This window comes from Canis lupus, chromosome 7 (genome assembly GCF_011100685.1).
Source record: "Canis lupus familiaris isolate Mischka breed German Shepherd chromosome 7, alternate assembly UU_Cfam_GSD_1.0, whole genome shotgun sequence".
NCBI classification, from domain to species: Eukaryota; Metazoa; Chordata; class Mammalia; order Carnivora; family Canidae; genus Canis; species Canis lupus.
The window spans coordinates 38,371,367-38,392,520 of record NC_049228.1 but is presented as its reverse complement, the minus strand read 5'-3'; the positions used below and the strand labels follow the sequence as shown (position 1 = coordinate 38,392,520).

Sequence of the window (21,154 nt, the reverse complement as noted above, 5' to 3'; positions counted from 1 at the left end):
ATGATGGAACTTACCGCTGTATCTACATCACCTCTTTTTTCTCATGAGAAAAGTTGAAACATACCTACACACAAAAGAGAGAATAGTAAGGAACCCCTGTGTATCCATCTCCGAACTCATGGCCAATCCTGTTTCCTCTGTTCTGCCCACTTGGCTGCTTGCTCATTTGTTTCCTGGAATATTTTATTTTATTTATTTTAAAGATTTTATTTGTTTACGGAGAGAGAGTGTGCATGAGCGGTGGGGAAGGGGAGAAGAAGCAGAGAGAGAATCTCAAGCAGACTCTGCACTGAGCCCAGGGCCCAATACAGGGCTTGATCTCACAACCCTGAGATTATGACCTGAGCCAAAACCAAGAGTCATACACCCAACCGACTGAGCCACCCAGGCGTCCCTGTTTACTGGAGTATTTTAAAGAAATCCTAGATGTCTGGCAGCCCCGGTGGTGGCTCGGTGGTTTAGCACCGCCTTCAGCCCAGGGCCTGATCCTGGAGACCGGGGGTCGAGTCCTATGTCGGGCTCTCTGCATGGAGTCTGCTTCTCCCTCTGCCTGTTTGTCTTTGTTTCTCATGAATGGATAAATAAAATCTTTAAAAAAGATAAACAATATTTGTAAAAAAAGAATCCTAGATGTCATGACATTTTGATCATAAATGATCTTAGTCATTTTGAACTGATTTTATATGTTCTTGTGTTAAGATATAACATCGTATCATTATCATACTAGCATAAATTAACTTCTGCCATTATATTATGCAATTATCTAAACCAGCTGATTTGTCCCAATCAGCAGCCACCCAAGGTCTGCAGATTCATTCCCTCGTTAAGTGTCCTTGGACCCCTCCACTTTTTTACTTTCCTTACTTAGAGACCCTGGGCTATCTGCCCTGTAGAATGTATTCTGATTTGGAATGAATGCTTCCTTATGATGTCATTTGACTTGTTCTTCCATGTTTCATACTTTCTCTGAGTGTTACTTAGGCAGAGCTGTATGAAGACTGGGGACAGATCTCCTGGAGGAAGGGGTGTGTTGATCAGTGGAGGCATCACACATATAAAAACTTGTGTGCCCAAATGTTACTTGGTCAAATCCCGCATCCCAGCAGGAGGCACAGGGTCCGATTTGTCTCGTCAAGTGGCTTCAGGTCATACCTGCGAGATGGGCTTAGGCAGCTTAGATTCATGATTTCCTTGTAGGTTACAAAATAATGATTTTTCCATTCTATCATTTCTTCCAATTTGTTATCTGAGGTAACCTTTTATGAAGAAACATTTCTCTCCTTTTAGTCAATTTTCAGAGTGAAGATTTACCCTAGCAGCCTTGAATTTGACCTGGTAACATTTGGACAATCAGGTTTTTATATATGTGACACCTCCAATCTACTGCAATTATTATTGTTTTGTGTTGTTCAGATCGTCTCTGCTCAGGTTGGTAGGTACATATTCTGCCCTTCTGATGTGAACACAGGGCTTCCTTTTTTTCAGGTACAACACAGTACCCCAAGCTCCTCTTGGGCATTTCCTGCCCCAGACCTAGAATTGGCAGTTTCTCCAAGGAACCTGCATTACTCTGGGAGAAAATGGTATTTAGAGAACCTGAGCTAGTTACTGGTGGTCGTTACTGCTGCTGGGTCATCATTACCTGCAGACCTGACAGCACTTGGAGCCCACGGTTTTATTTGTTTTCAATTAAACTTTTCATTGAAGCAAAGCACCTCTAACAGGAAAGTGAATAAATCATAAACATTAAACTTGATGACTTTTCACATAGAGTGAGAATGTTTCTTTAATCAGTATCCAGATCATGAGATAGATGATGAGTACCTGGAAAGTCCCCTAATCTCCCCTCCCAGGCACTATCTCCTCACAAGGAAGACTATCTGCCTGATTTCTACCATCATAGATTTTGTTTGGTTTTGAAATGTATGCCAATTTAATTCAAATATAATGGTTTTATTCTCATATTTTTTAAAGGAAAAATTATGAGTTCATAGTGATTATTTCCAATTCAAATGTAAGATTACAGGCTCTTTACTTAACTTTGTTGAATTTATGTTTTCATTTCTTTTCTCTTTGCTGAAAATCAGCTTGGTTTTTAATGAATTCAACACAATTGCTTGTTTGACTTGTTCCACAATATAACTATAATAGTTTCAAAATAGCTATATGCATATTGGGCTAACAGTAAGATTGCTGAGTACAGTATAAAATTTCTTTGTGGTCTGTTTTGTCCTTAGAATATATGCCACCAAGACTGTATAATTGTAATTCCACATTCTAAAGTCATCTGAATAATTATTTTCTCTGTGTTATTAAGCTAGTGACTTGATAAGCAGTGAGGTAAATTTCTTTCCTTTTGTTTTCAGTTTTTTAACTTTTTAATTTTCATTTTTTAAAAAGATTTTATTTATTTATTTATGAGAGACACAGAGAGAGAGGCAGAGACATAGGCAGAGGGAGGAGCAGGCTCCATGCAGGGAACCTGACGTGGGACTCGATCCCGGTTCTCCAAAAACATGCCCTGGGCCAAAGGCAGGTGCTAAAATGGTTAGCCACCTGGGTGTCCCATCAGTTTTTTTAAATTAAAGAATTTTTAAAAGTAATCTCTACTCCCAGTATGGGGCTTGAACTCACAACCTTGAGATCAAGAGTTGCACATTTCCCTAACTGAGCCAGCCAGGTGCCCCTGTTTTTAATTTTTTAAAAAAATATTTACTTATTTTAGAGAGAGTGTGAGAGAACATGAATGAGAGGGGCAAAGGGAGAGAGAATCTCAAGCAGACGTAGGGCTGAATCCCATGACCCTGAGATCACAACCTGAGCCAAAACCAAGAGTCAGATGCTCAACTGTCTATGCCACACAGGTGCCCCACCTGTTTTCAATTCTTAAGACTTGTTTTTTTTTTTTTTTGCCATTTTTTCCACTTTTAGTTTTTTATTCAAGCAATATTAACATACAGTGTTATGTTAGTTTTAGGTATATTGCCATGTTTAGTTTTTGAAATTATAGATTCTAAGTCAAAACTATATAACAGGATATATTCTGAGAAGTCTGGCTTCCATCTCTAGCTCCTGCATCCTGCTCTCTCACCCTGCTTACGTAACTTTTACTAACACAAGGGATTTTTATTATTTAGTTTATCTATTCATTAATTTAAAAAAAACCATAAGCAAGTATGTATTCATATTGTCACTCTTCCCAGTATTTCTCTTCCCCTTTGACCTGGTTTGGTTCTGTGGCTGCTTTAACCAATAGAATGAGGGCAAGGGATGCTCTGCCAACTGGCAACTTTCATTTCCTCCTTGGTAAGCTCACCCTTGGGATTTAGGATTCAGCTGCCAAGTGTGAAAGCCCAAGCTAGCCGTGTGGAGACAGAGAGGCCCCAGCCTCCCAGCCCTCCCTGCCAACGCACCAGGCATGTGTGTGAGTCACCTTGGCTGGTCTAGCCCCACCACCATCTGATGCCAGCAGCACCATAGGTTCATGAGAGAGAATTAATCTTTGTTGATGTGCTGAGCCACTAAGTTTTGGGATGGTTTGTTATGTTATGCAGCAGTAGATAATCAAAACTTTTTTTTTTTTTTTTTTAATGCAGAGGGAAGCATTCTAGTTGCATGACTCTGCACCTTGCACTGATCACTTAATGTATACTGGAGATCATGGTGTTGCCCATGGGTACTCATCTTTGTGATGACCCAGGCTGCAGATGGATAGGAGAGATTCAGAAAGGCTGAGTGACTTGCCCAGGGCTGCACAGCCAGCATACGATCCGCTAGAGCAGCCATAACAAAACACCTAATGACAGCAATTCACTTCCTCACAGTTCCAGAGGCTGGAAGGCCAAGTCCAGGGAGCCAGCAGGCTTGGTTTCTTCTGAGCCTCTCTCCTTGCCTTACAGATGAATCCCTTCTGACATGGTCTCTCCCCTGTGTCCTCACGTTCCTGGTGTCTCTCCCTGGGGCCCAGATTCCCTCCTCCTCCAGGGGCCCTTCACACTGGAGGAGGGCCTACCCTCTTGACCTCATTTGGACTGAATCATCTCTTTAAAGGCCCTGTCTCCAAACCAGTTGTGTCCTGGGATGCTGAGAGTTAGGACTTCAACATGAGACTTCTGGCGGATGCAAGGATTTGCCACTGTCTCCAATCTGCCACAATGGTTTTTGACTCGTCCCTTCCCTTTGTGAGGCTGCTGGAGACGCTGCATAATACATTTATCATCTCTCAGATACGAATGTGACCGGGGAGAATTACAGATATTAAAGAGCTGGTTTTGAAAGTATAAGACAGAGAGAGGGGGCCTCTCCCCACCCTACCCCCTACAAGTAGTTCAAGAGAGCTATTTTGGGGGAGAATTCTGATACCAGGTTAAAGAGTACAGTTCTTTTTTTTTTTTTAAGATTTTATTTTTAATTTTTTAATTTTTAATTTATTTACTCATGAGAGACACACAGAGAGAGGCAGCGATATAGGCAGAGGGAAAAGGAGGCTCCATGCAGGGAGCTCGATGCGGAACCCAATCCCAGGACTCTGGGGTCATGACCTGAGCCAAAGACAGATGCTCAACCACTGAGCCACCCAGGTGCCCCAGGATGGCAGGAGGCCAGTTCTTTTACTGGGAATGCTTCTGTGTTGATGATGGCCATTTTGTTGAAGCCCTGTTTATTTACTTCTATTTTCTTAATTGGGAAAAATTAAAAGACATTAGGTGAGGCATGATTGTTCCTCCAAATATTTTCTTAAAAGATTTTATTTATTTATTTGAGAGAGAGAGTCAGAGAGCTCACAGAGGCAGAGGAAGAAGCAGACTTCCCACCAAGCAGGGACCCCAGGATCATAACCTGAGCAGAAGGCAGGTACTTAAGTGATTGAGCTGCCCAGGCACCCCTGTTCCTTCAAGTATTAATACCAGCTGTCTCTGAGTAGAAGAACCATGGGTTATTTCTCTTTCTCTCTTCTTTTAGAGGGCTAGAGAGAGAGAATTCGTGTGTGAGCAGGGGGAAGGGCAGAGAGAGAATCCCAAGCAGACTCCCCATTGAGGGCAGAGCCTGATGCAGGGCTCCATCTCATGACCCTAAGATTATGACCTGAGCCAAATATCAAGAGTCAGATTTTTTAAAAATGTATTTATTCATGAGAGACACAGAGAGAAGCAGAGACACAGGCAGAGAGAGGAGCAGGCTCCTTGCAGGGACCCCCATACAGGACTCTATTCCAGGAGTCCAGGATCATGACCTGAGTCAAAGGCAGACACTCAACCACTGAGCCACCCAGGTGCCCCAAGAGTCAGATGTTTATCAACTAAGCCCCCCAGGTGTCCCAAATTTCTCTTTTTAAAACTTTCCCATGTTTCTCTCCTCTGTCATTTCCCTCCCTCCTCCCTTCTCTCTTCTCTCCCTTCCTACTTTCTTTTCTTCTCTCCTTCTAGTATGAAAGGAAAGAAAGGGCAAGAGGAAAAAAAGCACAAGCCTTTCTCTCTAGGGGACCAGCCACCTCATGATACGACTCCTCGGACTTCAGGAACCCCTTAGGTCGTGCTGAGTCGCTGTGTGGAGTCCCAAGCGGAGCCTGGCTTGGTTGCCAGCACATGGGGCCCCCTGGCTTTCCACGAGGGAGCGGGCAGGGGGGATCAGGTGGCCTGTGTGGCTTAGGTTTGTGCTGCTGGAGATGAGAGGAGGGAAGCCAGCAATGCCCTGGGTGCAGGGCGGGAGGCGGCACAGGTGCAGGTGTTTTCCTGCTCTTGGACTTCACGGCCTGGAGGGCTTCCCGGAGCCTCTCACTGGGGCCGCGGGGCTGGGAGGACCGCAGAGCTGCTGGAGGCAGGGCCCTGCCCGGGGAGCCGCCCGAGCCGAGCAGCACCTATCAGCAGGGACACATAGTGCTGAGTGCTTGCACCCGGAGTTGCCAGCTCAGAAGCAAATTGAGAAAGTTGCATGTCAATGATGACCGTAGCGCCTTCACCTAGGAGCCCACAACTTGGGATAACTTTGCTGTACACGAACTTTCTCCTAAGAAACTCGGCAGCCTTCTGCGCTTTGCCTAAACCCACCTGTCAGATCCAGCCAGCTCTGGGCTTTCAGGAGCCACCTGCCAGGCCGTGGGGTGCTGGCAAAGTCTCACAGGTGTGTGGGACACCCGTGGATCACTCTGAGGAGTCAAAGAGGGAAGGTGCTGGGGGAATAGAACCAGAAACGTATCCAGGTCTTTTTATTTTTTTCTTTTAACATTTTATTTATTTATTCATGAGAGATGCGCAGAGGGAGAAGCAGGCTCCCTGCGAGAAGCCCTATGTGGGACTCTCGTTTGCCGAAGGCAAACGCTCAACTGCTGAGCCCCCCAGGTACTCCCCAGGCCTTTTTAAAGAAACAAGACAGAGGGTACCTAGGTGCCTCAGTGGTTAAGCGTCTGCTCTGGGCTCAGGTCATGATCTCGGGGTCCTGGGATTGAGTCCCGTGTTGGGCTCCCTGCTCAGTGCCGAGTCGCTTCTTCCTCTCCCTCTGCCCTCCCCTAACTCATGCTCTCTCTCTCTTCTCTTGAATAGATAAAATCTAAAAAAAAAAATAAGACAGATTTTTACATTTTGGTGACTATGATGTCGACCCACAAGAATACGCTACAAAAATAAGTTTTAAGGACTTGATATTTAAATGCTTAGGGAAACAAAGCACTCCTCACCAGCTGTCATTGATTACTTATTAAAAATGAGGGATGCCTGGGTGGCTCAGCAGTTGAGCGTCTGCCTTTGGCTCGGAGCATGATCCTTGGGTCTCGGAATCGAGTCCCATATCAGGCTCCTTACAGGGAAGCCTGCTTCTCCCTCTGCTATGTCTCTACCTCTCTCTGTGTCTCTCATGAATAAATAAAATCTTCTTAGAAAACGAGCTTTCAGGGATTTCTGTGCAAAGAGATTAAAGCTGAATGCTAGTACCTTCCTCCGCTGATGCTGACACTAAACCCAAAGACTTTATCAGAAGGAAAATTATGGGCCCATCTCACTCAAGAATATAGATACAAAAACACTAAATAAAATATTGGTAAATAAAACACCAACACAGCATTAAATAATACACTACATGTAAGTTAGGTTTATCCTGGAGGTTTGGGACAGTTCAACACCAGAAAACTGCAGATATAACTTTACCCTAGTAGCAGACTAAAGGGGAAAAGCCATCTAATCAGCTCAGTCTATGCAATAGATTTATTTTTGATAAATTTGAACATGATTCATGCTAAAAATTTTCTAAGGAATACAGGTCAAGTTCTTTGATAACAGGTATCTATAAAACACTAACATAAGATCCTTGTAAGGGGAAAAATAGATGCATTTTCTTTAGATCCAGGAGTGAGACCAGGACCCCTCCATCACAAGGTTTACTATCCTCAAGCATGTGGGCGGTTCTGCAGGACCAGAGAAGAGGAGGGACATGAAGACTGGAAGTAAGGGCACCTGGGTGGCTCAGTGGTTGAGCGTCTGCGTTCCACTCAGGGCGTGATCCCAGGGTCCTGGGATTAAGTCCCACATCAGGCTCCCTGAGGGGAGCCTGCTTCTCCCTCTGACTGTGTCTCTGCCTCTCTCTGTCTCTCAATGAATAAATAAAATCTTAAAAAAAAAAACCCAAAAAACAAAATAAAACCCTTTCATCAGGGCCAGCAATTTCCAGGCCCCACTGCGCCCTGTTGGCCCGAGAGCTCCAGTGTGATCCCACCTCCCTCTCCGGCTCCTCACCCCCCTCTGTGGACACTCACACTCTGTGGACAGAGGACCACTCCTCGGGCTCTCTCCCCGCTGGGCCCCCGCACAGGAGGCTGTATCAGTCGGGGCTGGGTGTAGCCGTACATGACAACACCAACACACAGGTGGTTAATATTTTGTTATTATTTTTTAAAAGATTTTATTTATTTATTCATGAGAGACACACAGAGAGAGAGAGAGAGAGAGAGAGAGAGAGAGAGAGGTAGGCTCCCAGCCACACAGGTAGTTTAAATGCGACCTTTACCCTTTCACATGTGAAAGCAGCTGGAAGGAAGGCTCTCCAGGGCTGGTGCTGCTCCACGGCTGCCCCGGACGCAGGCTCCTTTCAGCTTTCTGCCCTGTCGTTCTTGGCAGTTAGCTTCCCTCCTGAGGTTCACTTCGCGGTACAAAATGGCTGCTGGAGTTCAGGCCATCGGGTCCATGTTCAAGGCGGGAAAATGGAGGAACCAGGCTGCATCTCTTAGGTGAGACAGGACTCCTTCTAAGAAACCCTATACACTTCCATGTATATCTCATTCGCTATTAGCCACGAGGGGGGCTGGGAAATGCCGTCTCTTAGCCAGATGCTGCCCACCGGAATAAGATGGTTCTCTAATTTTAAGGATGAAGAGATGGACACATACGAATCAGGAACAAGTAAACTCTTCCACTCAGTGTCCTTCCTCCCTTTTGGATTGCTCTATTGGCCCATTAGCTCTCCACTCAGACAGAGCTTCCCCTAGGTCCTGCTCTGGCCTGAGACTCACTGGTTGTTGTACCACCTGGCACCTGTTGGCTCACCTGTCCCGCTCTCCTCATCAACACTGAGCTCCAGGGAGGTAGGGGCTGTGGGTGCTCCAAGCATGCTTCTGGAGGCTGGGCCAATGTTCTTTCCAGAACATTTCACACTAAATCTCCCTGTTCATGATGCTCTTACAGACCTCCACTGATCTTGCTGTGTTTTTACTTCTGAATCCATTACCACAAAAATGTACCCAAACCACCTCTTCCTCCTCCTCCTCCTCCTCCTCCTCCTTCTTCTTCTTCTTCTTCTTCTTCTTCTTTTTTTTTTTTTTTTGAAAGAAACAGCATCTCTTCCCAAACCCCTGGGGATGGTGCATGATTTGAACCCTCACAGTTCTGGGGAACAACCAGAATATCCAAAACAGCATTCACGCATGTCTGGCTGGCAGTTTGTAGGGTAATAAAATAAGAAGTAATTTAGAAGCGGCAAAGAACTTGAACTGAACCATAATTCCATTTGGTGCAGAGAACCAAGCTGTTCTGGATAATCTGTCAACCGGCCAGGCCTCTCTGACTTGCTTAAGCCAACAGCTCCCACATCCTCCCCATCTCTGACTGGCTTCTTCAGATTCAAATTTTAAGTGGCAGGGCTCCCAGTGTTCCCAGTAAAGACGTCACCTCCCTCCCAGCTGAGCCAGCTGATCTGTTTTCTTTGCAAGTGGCTGACCTGGGTTGAAAATGCTCAGCCGGCCATACGATCCGGAAACTTGCTCCTAGAAAAAGCCTATCAGTGCTTTTCAGTAGTATCTATCACAGCAAAACAACCCACTTTGAAATGCAGTGGGTTAAAATAACAATTTATTATTTCTTCTGATTCTGTAGGCTGGCTGGGCCCAGTCGGGTGGTTGCTGGGGTGACTCAAGCACTGGTGTCCCACTGGGGCCCACCTGTGGCTGGCATGGCCATGGTGGCTTCTCATCTCCCCACCCCCTCACACATGGCCTTGCACCATTCAACCCCTACCTTGAGTCCCCAGCATGGCAGCTGGCATTCGAGAAGGGACTTTCTAAGGAGCAAACCCCAGTTTGTGAGGGCTTGTCAGGCCTCATGCCAGCTAATATCCTAGTGGCCAAAGCAGGTTACATGGCCAGACTGGGAGTCATGAGCCAGGGGAACTTGCAGGCCATGATCCTGGGAGGCATGGGTCCCTGGGCCACCGTGTAGCAGTCTACACCTCTGAGGACAGTGGGGAGCTCATAGTATAGGCCATAGAGGACTCACTCCTGAGACCCAGAGGCAGGGCCAGTGGGAGATGGAGAGCTTTCATGGGAGCTGCTCAGCAAGCCGATGTCTGCTTTGTAAGATAATGAGTTCCTTGTCTTGGGAAGCATCCAAAGAGAGCCTGGAGTACCTCTTGGTGGGGATGGACTGAGTTGGCGGGGGGCTGGACCAAATGACCATAAGTTCCTTTGAACCTGGTCTGTTTGCTGCCCTTTGTGGCAGGCCAAGCACATCGCCTCCCAGCTGGCGGGTCCCTGTGTCAGGGCACTTGCTGGGGGAGAGGGGGCAGCAGGGATCTTGGCCTGCAGTGGGAAAGAGCTCAGGGGCTGAAATCATAGGGACTCATCTCTGTGAATTGTGTTCTCATGGATGACAGTCGAGTGAGTAGGTGGCCCTTCTTGTCCTGGCCGACCCTGGGGGACACAGGCAGGAGGGATGCCAGGGTGGCCACCCCTGGGAGTGCCGAGGGAGGGGCAGGGCACCAGGCCAGATCTGATGGGATCTTCCCCTACGGCCCAGCGCGATGCAGGGAGGACACCCTCCTCACTGCAGTTCGGGAGAAAGCTTTCAGGGGAGCAGATCCCACAGACATGGGCTCTTTCCACCTCAAGACAGAAATAGAGGAGGGTCAGCAAGGTGGTCAGGGTTAGGCCTCCTGCCCCAGGCTGTCTCCCTGCCCCAGGTGTCACCCTCTGCCCTGGGCCGTCCTCTTGCCCTGGGGCCGCCTCCTGCCACGGGCTGCCCTCCTGCCCTAGGTCACCCCCTGCCCTGGGCTGCCTCCTGCCCCAGGCTGCCCCCCCCAGGTCACCCCCCTGCCCCAGGTCCTCTCCCCACCCCAGGCGGCCCCCCCACCCCACACCCCAGGCAGCCTTCCCTCCCTTACGTTTTCTATCGCTATCACAGATGGCCACAAGTTTGAGGACACGAACCAGCACACGTTATTCTCTCATAGTGTTGGTGGGTCAGGAGCCTGGGCTCCACTGGCCTGAGTCCTTTGCTTGGGGGCTCACCAGCTGCAATTTGCATGTTACCTCCTCTCCTTCTCTCTGGAGCTGTAAGGATTTTCTCTCCTGGCAGCTGTGTGACTGAGGGCTCCTGCTTTTTGCTGGCTTTGGCTGGAGGCTGTCTTCAGCTCCCTGCCATGTGGGCCTCCTTGACATGGCCTTGGGCTTCATCAAGCCTACAGGAAGAGCTTCTCACCTTGGGGAGGGCCCTGTCTTCCTGGAAGGGCTTTCACCTGATTAGGTCAGGCCCATCCAGGGCAACCTCTCTTTAACTCAAAATCAACTGATTTGGCACCTTAATTACATCGGCAAAATCACTCTAAGGTTGCCATGTTCTATTGGCTAGAATAAGTCACATGTTCCACCCAGGCTCAAAGGAAGGGGTGTGAACAACAGGGGATGGAAATCGTGGAGGCCTTCCAGGCTGCATCCCTCACATCCTCTTTGGGAAACCCCCAGGCTCCAGACCCCTAATTCCTCTCCCTGCATGCTGGGCCCTCTGCTCCCTGCCTTCCTCCACATGCCCAGCTCCTCCAGATTGCTCTTCTCAGCTGGTAATGGGTTTAGATGCCCACCTACTTAGTGACTCTATGAGGTCATCTCTCGGAAGGTTCTGGGGGCATGCTTCCCTCCTACCGCCACCCCAGAAGACAACTAGCCTGATAAACCCCCTTCACTCCATGTGTCTCTGCTTTGCAAATGAGATGACAAGCTGGTACCAAGGGAATTGTCCTAGTCTACTCCATAAAGTGTTTGTGTTGACAGTGGTAATACGTACCCAGAAAGGAGAAACTCAGTTTTCTACCTTCCTGTGTATGGAAAAACCGAGTCCTCCCTTCCCTGTTTCTTCCCCGTGTTTCTCCTTTTCTACTCATGCTGAACACATACTTCTGCCACTTCTGGTCCTCGAATGCAACACCAACTGTGTGTCCTATGACATGGCTCAGTATGCTGTCGACCCAGAGATTGCATCATGCCCTGCAGGGCTCGGTCCCACAAGATCGCCCCCCATCCCCACGTCCACTTGGGACACATTGCAAGTCCAGGCTGTCACCTAGGCTTCTGACCAACCCGTTATAGATCAGAGGTTCCAAGGACCCCCTCATTGCTAGAACAGTTCACAGAACTTGGGAAATATGTTTACCAGTATATTAAAGGATGTAAAAGAGATGAATAGCCCAATGCAGGGGTACATAGGGTGAAGTCTGGGAGGGTCCCAATCCCAAGAGCTTCTGTCTCGGTGGAGGTGGGGTGTGTCCCCTCCCCTGTGGTCAAGTCATTCCTCTTAATGGCAGTCAAAAGACTCTCCTGTCACCCAAGAAGTTGACAAGGGTTTCAGGAGCCCTGAGTCACAAATGGAGGTCAAAGAACCCTTATTACAGGGTTATAGGAGCCGGGGGCAGAGAAATATATATATATTTCCTACAACCTTGCAGTACCATTTATTGAGCACTTACTATGTGCAGCCATCGTGCTGAGTCCTCTCGAGGAAGTCCTCATGCCGACTTTACAAGCTGGGTACTGTTGTTGTCCTTGTCTTTAAGGTATGGAAACTGAGTCCCTGAGAGTCTCTGTCCTTTGCTCCATGTCACATGGTTGGTGAGAGGCAGGAGTAGGATCGTCTTCCATGGAGTGTCAGACATGACACTGCTCACCATGGGCCTGGGTTGCAAATGCAAGTGTCTCTGGTACCCATCCCTAAACTGCAGCTCCCAGGGGTCCTGGAGTGGGGGGGGCGGTTGGGCACCGGGCAGGAGGAGCTGCCCCTGGGCACAGTCCAAGGGCTTCCTGGGAGGCCATTTGTGGCAGGCAGCCCCAGGGCCCCCCAGAAGCCTGGGAGGTACTGACATAAGAGCTGCCTGCCTAGGAGGGAAACAAACTAACCCACGCCCATGAACCGAACGCCAGGAGAGACCAGTCTGTGGTGCCTACCAGAATCACAGAGCTTCGTGTCCCCATGTGTCATCACAGGAGACATGAGACCACACAACTCTGTAGAGTGGCCCTGGCCCTGGCCTGCTGCCCCTGGAGGCACTGGGAGCCCAGCTGAAGGGGTCACTGGCAGGGTCGGGGGTACCAGGCCAAGCTGCCCGGTTTTAGGGCCAGAGGGAGTTCAGTTGAGACACTTGGAGGCAGGTCAGTAAGAAGACACAGGGTTTCGTCTCCGCATGACACACGTCTTCAGTGAGGAGAGGAGGTCTGGGGCTGGCAGCCCCTGCCTTCTAGGTGGGCGGCTTTGTGGTTGATTGCTTCTCTTCGTTTCATTTTACAGTTCTTTCTTTCAAAGGTTTTATTTATTTATTTATTTATTTATTTATTTATTTATTTATTCATTCATTCATTCATTCATTCATTCATTCATTCATTCATGAAAGACACACAGAGAGGCAGAGACACAGGCAGAGGGAGAAGCAGGTTCCCTGCGGGGAGTGTGATGCGGGACTCGATCCCAGGACCCTGGGATCATGACCTGAGCCGAAGGCAGATGCTCAGCCACGGAGCCACCCAGGCGCCCCTACAGTTCCTTCCCTCTACTCTCCCTCCTCCCTTCCCTTCTATTAACCCCACTCTAGTTAAGTGTTACATCAGGCTCAGGTGTAGACTATAGTGATTCGACAAGTCTACACATCACACCATGCTTTTCACGAGAGGCGCGCGCCTTCATCCCCATCATCCATTCCACTCTGATTGCCAGAGGTGAGTGAGTGTAAGGGTGCAGGAGCCACCTCATGCCCTGGCATGGATTACCTTTAGGGTGGAAGGCACCCACCCTCTCTGTCTCTTTACTCCCACCTCCCAAACCCAGTTCTCTCCTTTCTTCTCCCTGGCTCCTCTCATCCTCTGGCGACTCATCGGTTCTAGGACACCCACAGCTTCCGAGAAGACAGGAATGGCTTGGGGGACTCCGGGAAGCTGAGTGAGGAAATCGCGGAGACATATGAATTGATTGGTGCCTGCATGAGTGGGCGAAGTCAGTTCACATTGAACGAACACTCAGGGTGTGCAGCCTCTGTTTACAGCCTGGGAGTGGGGGTGTTGCAGGGAAGAGGGTGGGGGTGGGGCAGAAGGCTCCAGAGGTCCAAGCTGGATGGCAAGGGGCCTCACAGGAGGGCCGGGTGAGTGGTCAGGGTGCCTGCCTCAACCAGGCAGCCTGCTTCTGGAGAGGGAGAGGGGAAAGAGGCTGATTTTTAGTTTCCAAAGTATCTTCTCATCTGTCCTCCTAGCACAAGTGTGCCTCCCACCCCCCTCCCCCGGCCCCGCTCTGGTCCCTAACCCACTGCTGTGTCCCCCTGCTGTCTGCGGTCCCTTCCTGTTTGGTTGGGAATAGCCCAGACCAAATGCAGAGTTTCCAGACTAGTTCCGGGCTGGCCAGCTCTCAGAGGGCCTCTGCTGCCCCTGTACCCAAGTGGAGGGAAAGAATTATTACCTACGGAGGAGGAAGGGTTCTCCTGAGTGGGAGGATGATGCTCCGCACAAGTCTTGTCCCCCCCAGAGACCTTCTTCTCTGTGACCTTTAGGGTCCTGACTTCCAGCCTGAGGCCAGATGTCTGTTGTGACCCCCACAGCCTTTAGCCTTGGGGACAGGTGGGGAGGAGAACAGCAGGTAGCCAGTCACCTGTGGCCAGGGCCTGGCCAGACAGACCCCAGGGGAAGAAGAGGTCAGGTATTCTGAGGTCACCTCATTTGTCCTGTCACTGTGCTTTATTGCCTGAGTCTTTGGCTGTAAATACGCAAACCTAATCTCCACCAGATGTAATCAGGAGAGCTGATCTATAGATTGATTACAACTTGATGGATTTATTAGGAGCAGCGTGGAACTGGTAAGCGGCAGGCCAAGTGAGGCTGGCCTGCTGTTTGGACATGGGACAGAAGGCCAGCCAGCAGGCTGGTGGAGGGGGAGCTGGAGTGCAGGAGAGAGGGGTGGCAGGAACCCTGGGGATGGGAGGCAGGGGGCCCCAGGGCAGGTAGGAAGGCAGTACAAGTGGACCGTGTAAACACGAGGGAGAGCTCCGGGACCCATGTGGCCCCTCTCGTTACTTCACTCTGCTGAGCCACGACATGTCCGTCTGTGAAGTGGGCACAAGGAATGCCTTGTTCACAGGGTGGCCGCGAAGGTAAAGGGAGAGCAAATGTGTGGAACAGCTGGATGCGGGGCCCGCTACACAGAAAGGGTGCAGGGGGGCAAGGGATGGAAGGAAGGGGAGAGAACGGCAACACACAGAACAGCTGCAGGAACACAGGGCTGGTGGGCATGGGCTCTTGCTGTCGGAACTGCCAGGGAGGGGCTGCTGTGTGCCCCCCCCCATGGGCTCCTCTTCACCCACCAGCAGAAGGGTTCCCAGCCTCCCTCATCATTGGACGAGACCATGTGACAGTTTATGCCCAGCAGAGACCAGTGGGAGTGATGGAGGCACAGCCCAGGGGTGCCTTGCAAAGGAGGGAGTGTGCTCTCCTTCCCCCTCCCCTGGCTGGTGCGCCGTTCCAGCCACGTGGATAGGGGAACATCCCAGGAATGGCAGAGCATCAAGACAGAAGGAACCGGGCTCCCTGACGCAGAGGACACCATGTGAGCATCGCCAGTCCTGGTCACTTAGCAGAACTGAGCTACTTTACTGACCTAGAATTTTATGAAATAGAGAAATAAACCAACATCTTGGTGAGGCAAGTCTGAGGCTGCATCTCTCACATGCAGCCCAGTTATTTCTAACTCAGTGCTGTCCACCCAAACTTCCTGAGAGGGTGCAAATGGTCTCCATGTGTGCCATCCAATATGGCAGGCACTGGGCCCATGTGGCCACAGAGCACTTGAATGGTGGCCGGGGCAGCTGGGTAACTGAAGCATAAATTTACTACTGAATTTTAATTAATTTAACTTTACATAGACACAGGTGGCTAATGGCTCCCATACTGAGCCACTACATAGTACTAGTACAACATACTAGGACTACAGACTACTACTACGTACTACTAGTATTTTATACTATGACTACTACATTCTACTACTACCACTACCTACTATTACTACTACTATAACACATTACTACATACTACTGCTATATAGTACTAGTAATATTACATATTATGACTATTACATATACTGCCATGAGGTACTACCACATAGTACTGGTACCACTACATGCTATTACAACATACTACTATTCCATACTACCACATACTATTACTACATGCTATTAGTAGCTACTACATAGTACTACTATATATCACCATATACTTGTACCAAACACTACTACTACATACTTCTACATACTATTCCATACTATATCCTACTACATATTGCTACACACTACTAGTATACCTACCACATACTACTATGATGACATACTACCACATGTTACTTATATACTACTACATACTACTACACAGCATATACTACTACATACTACAATATACTATTACATACTACAACAACTACTACATACCACAACTGTTGCTGCTACGATTACATACCACTGCTACTACATGCTACTACCATATACTATTATATACTATGTACTCTTACTACTACTACATATTATTACTACTACCTACTACTGCCGCTGCTACTACTACATACCACTACTACTAGCTAGTACGTATCCCAGGTGCGCTTCATGCTGCTCCATTCCCTCCAAGGACAACCCCTCTGCCCAGTAAGCTGGGTACTGCCCCATGTAGGTAGAAGCCTGCTGGGACAGGCCCCCTTTGTCTCTGGTGCAGCTCAGAACTTGGCTCAAGCTTCAGTGTGCAGGGATCTAGGAGTCCTTGGTTCTCCAAGGAGAATGCAAATCTGTCCAATTATAGCAGGTTTTAGATCAGAAAGGCTTTTGCTGGCTTTCCTGTTCTCTCTCCTAATAGCATTTCACATTTTTCTTGGTGACCTGGTCTGCAGCTGCAGCCTTACCAACTTTAGAAAAATGTGAAACTGTTTGCATAAGAAGCAGGACTTGCCAAGGTGAACCCCAGCTCTGTCTGTCTTGCGACTCTTGAAGAGACAGACGTCTCCTCCCTGCCCTCGCGGGAGCTCCTCTTAACTAATGTTTTTCTCAGGTCATTGAGGCTCAGAATTCAGGGTGGTAATGATTCTCTCCTCGGTCCTTGAAGACCGGGTAGGGCAAGGAGCAAGGTGGTGTAATAGTGTCCCTGGCACTCAAGTGGGTTCTGGGTCCTCCCCCCACAGAGAGATGCTGTGCCCAAGCTCAGCTTCCTGCAGGATGGGTTAGGTCTGCCACCGTCACCTGTCCCTGTGAGGGTGACTTCTTGTGAGCACCAGCTTTCCAAATATCTTTGTAAATGGCTGGTGTCCAAATCTAGACAGCCTGGTCTTATTATTGCTCCACTGCCAACGTTACTATCATGCTCACTCTGTTAAATTGACAAAAGGACACCCACCGAGAGGGGTGCCTCTCCTCTAGAACAGGAACCACTCTGAGTCCAGCAGAGCACACTGGCTCCAGTGTGCCTCTTGTTGGGAAGCTGGGACCATGGGTTGTCCCATGCCTTCACTTCTCTTGTTGTCCTTGGCCTTATGAACTTTCTGTCATCACGTTCCTCTGCAAATATTACAGCATTAGGTCTCCAGGGGAACAGTGGGGAGGGCAAACATCTTTTTGGGAAGGAGGATGAGAAGTTCCATTCCTAGAGGGAGCAGAGATATGAACCGCCAGATTGAAAGATCTGAAATAATCCTCCACTTCTAACTTGTGGTTCTAAGTTCACACTCCTGGTCTCCAGGAATGGGAAGGCTGGGCATGGCCATTTCCATTACACAAATGGGTAAATGGAGGCACAGGGAGATGATGTGCTCTGACCAAGATCACACAGCTGGGTATAGGAGTGGTGTGAGATGGGGCACCTGGGTGGCTCAGTGGTTGAGCCTTTGGCTCAGGTTGTGATCCTGGGGTCTTGGGATTGAGTCCTGCATCAGGTTCCCTGCAGGCAGCCTCTGCCTCTGTTTCTGCCTCTCTCTGTGTGTCTCTCATGAATAAATAAATAAAATATTTTTAAAAAGTGGTGTGAGATGTGGTACCAGCCAGACTGGGCTCTGTCTTTGATTTCACAGGAGTATGTTGCATCTGGGAAAGGCAACCAGAGGATGTGTCAGTGCAAGTTAGCCTGTGGAAGGAAGTCCAAACACATGGCTCCTGTAGGTCAAGATCAGTGGCTGAGAAGATTAATTATCCAGAAACCCACTCACTGTCATACAGAATAGGCTGCCGTCTCTACGGCTGTTTGTCTAGCATGCATACTCACATCCCTGTTCTGGCTGTACTTCTACCCAATCCTTGAGGGTGGAGGGGGCTATCAGTTCTAGAATCCCCCTCATCACAGGCCTGGTCAAATTGAGTATCCAGCCACAGTACCCTGGCAACAGTGACTGATCCAAGAGGACCCTTGGAGAGAAAGATGTGTCTTTCTGCTGGGCTTGCCTGGGAAGATGTGAGTCCCAGCTGTTCAGAGGCCATCTTCTTCCTCCCCACATAGGGAGAACCAGTCGACTGAATGAAGCCTCATGCGGAGGCCAGCAGAGTGGAGACAGAGCTTGAGAGAGACACAGAAAGAGACAGAGAAGTATTAACTAATTAGATGACTCACTGACATAATTTGAGCCTTCTTTGGACCTTCCAGCCACATGAGCCCATTATAGCAGTTAGTGTTCAACCAGAGAAGCAGAACTAGCAGAATCATATAGATGATAGATAGAGAGGCAGACAGGTATATGGAGGTATGGATTTGTTAATTGTAGGGGCTGGCTAAGCTGGTATCCACGGGGCAGGTGCTCAGGGTGGGAAGATCGCAAGCAGGCTGAAATGCCGTGGCAAGGTCAAAGCCAGACATCCATAGGTCACACCGAAGAAAGAAGATCCCAAGAGCAGGGAGCATGCTTGGCTCACTTACAGTTAATGGCTTAGGGGCTCTAACCACACCTGCAGAATTCCTCCACCACAGCACCTATGTTAGCATTTGACTGAGCGCCTTGGGGGAGGTGCACATCTGCCACTGAACGGCCATGGCCTCCCTTCTGTCCTCCAGCCCTTGACAGGGATCATCACCCGTAGCCCACCTGGAACAGAAACAAATGGGAAAGGGGATTCTGGGGACTGAAATTCAGCCTCTCCAAGTGGATACATCCAAAAATCATCATATAAATTCCTTTTTTTATCCTAAAAGCGAAATTTGTGTTGGCTTTTTTTCTTTCTTCTTCTTCCTTTTTTTTTTTTTTTTTAAAGATTTATTTATTTATTTGGGAGAAAGAGAGTATGAGTGGGAAGGGCAGAGGGAGAGAGAATCTCAAGCAGATTCTGCACTGAGTGTGCAGCCCCATGTGGGACTCGGTCTCATGATGCTGAGATTATGACCTGAGCCGAAACCAAGAGTTGGACACCCAGCTGACCGTGCCACCAAGGCGCCCCTGTGTTGGCTATCACTTGGGATGCAAAACCTCCTCACTCAGTTGGCATTTATTGAGTGCTTTCCACATATTCTCTCACTTAATCCTTATGCATACACAAATGGGATTAGGTATTATAATTTCATAGCCTGAGGCTAAGAGAGGTGAAGACATCATTCAAAGACATAGAACTTGAAGAAAACCTGTCTTTCTCCTGCCAATGCCACAATGCCAGTCTTTGCCAAAAGGAGCCATTCCAGTTGCTGTATGAATTTCTTGGAGTGAAATGAGTGAAAATGTGTAAAGTGCTTAGAACGGTGCCTGGAAACAGTTTGGAAGTGGATTTCAGCAAAATTGTTATTTTTTTCAGCTAAAAGGAGGTCTAGGGAATAGGCCTGGTTGAGCCAGCTCTCAGAGCTGAGAATTATTCTGGAAAGGAATCCTCACTCCTAGTTGCTCCAGCTGCCACCATTGGTGCCTTCACAGCTGAGCCTCCAGACATTTCCTGACCCACAGAACTTGTGATCATTACAAAAAGGTTGTGTCAAGCCACCAAATTCTGGGGTAGTTTGTTACATAGTAACTTGCAACGTTCATGTCACTCTGCCCCCTGCTGAAAACATTCCAGTGACCCAACAGGGCCACCAGGATAAAGTCCAGATTTCTTTGCCCTTCACTGTTGGGATTTTGGCCAACTCGAGCCAACTCCTATCCCTTCCACACAAGCTCCAGCCCGAGACATAACTGTAATCCCTGGAATGTTCCCTGCTTTCCTAGACTTCCATCCATGCTTTTGTATGTGTTGTTGCTCTGCCTGGATGTCTTTCTGACATCCAGATATTAAGTGAATCATCTGGCAAATTGGGAGATGTATATCCACTTTCTTCCTTGAAATCCTTTTTTTCCCCTTCTAGGAATAATAGTGTTTGCATGGCCCTAAAGTAGTCCAGGTGCTCTGTGAAAGAATATTCAAATAATGTGGGCTATTTCCTGGGCCTCTGAATGAAATATCCTATCCATATGGATTCTGGACCAAGATTGGCTCTAGCCACTGTACAACCACAGTGGGTGGCAGCTCCGCAGACACGCCCTCGTTTGTTCAGCACCTTCAGCTTACGACAGCCAGGACATCTGTCACTGTCCGATTCTATCACTGTGCTCAGTTCATCTACTAGACCCTTGAAGGCAGAGCCTGGGTTTACCTCCTTCCTCTCTCCCCGGAACCTGAGTGGTATTAGGCCTTCAATAAATGCATATTAAATTCTGCTTTGATGTTGCAATCTGAGCCCAGAAAAGGCTCAATGAGTTCTTTTAAGTCACACAGGTAATCAGTGGCCCAATAGAGACTATACCTTGCTCACTCTGCCTGCCAGGCCTGAGTTAGATATGAGCATGAAGGTACTTGTGTGGCCATGGTGTCACCACTACCCCCCGCTGAGCATCTGCTTTTAAATCATTTTATTCAGATACCCGGAAAATCATGTATGATCTGAAAGACTTTCAGTGTCCTTCCTCTGACTCCTGTGCTGTTTTAGGGTCATACAGTCACTATTATTCCTGGAGAAGGAGGGTCACGGGGAAGGAAGTCGATTTGCCTTCTTCCCATCATTCTGGGATGAATATTTGGGTAATTCTGACTCATTGAACATTGCCCTAAGGTAGGAGGTAGTTGCTTTCATCCAGTCACTTTTCCCAAATGGTGTGGAGATGAGGTGAGGGCAGCATTATTCAAAAAAACCTAATTCAGGGATGCCTGGGTGGCTCAGTAGGATGAACCTCCGACTCTTGATCTCAGCTCAGGTCTTGATCTCAGGATCTCGAGTTCCAGCCCGCGCTGGGCTCCAATGCTGGGCAGGAAGCCCACTTAAAAACATTCCCCCAAAACCCTAATTCAGTGTGGGACCTTTTGCTCCCCCAGCTAGGACTCCATAGGAGAACCCTCTGGCTTCTACCGATTGTCACATTGTCAACACCAGACGGCGCTGTGTCCTCGCTGGCTTCCTAAC

At 48.6% G+C, this 21,154-nt stretch overlaps 1 long non-coding RNA gene across 1 annotated transcript; it reads left to right on the top strand.

Moving 5' to 3' along the window:
* The first annotated feature begins 936 nt into the window (after nt 1-936).
* LOC111096894 lies at nt 937-1,764 on the top strand. The gene is made up of 2 exons (XR_005361671.1): nt 937-1,025; nt 1,486-1,764. It is a non-coding gene; the product is annotated as an uncharacterized LOC111096894 (long non-coding RNA).
* The last annotated feature ends 19,390 nt before the right edge of the window (nt 1,765-21,154 follow it).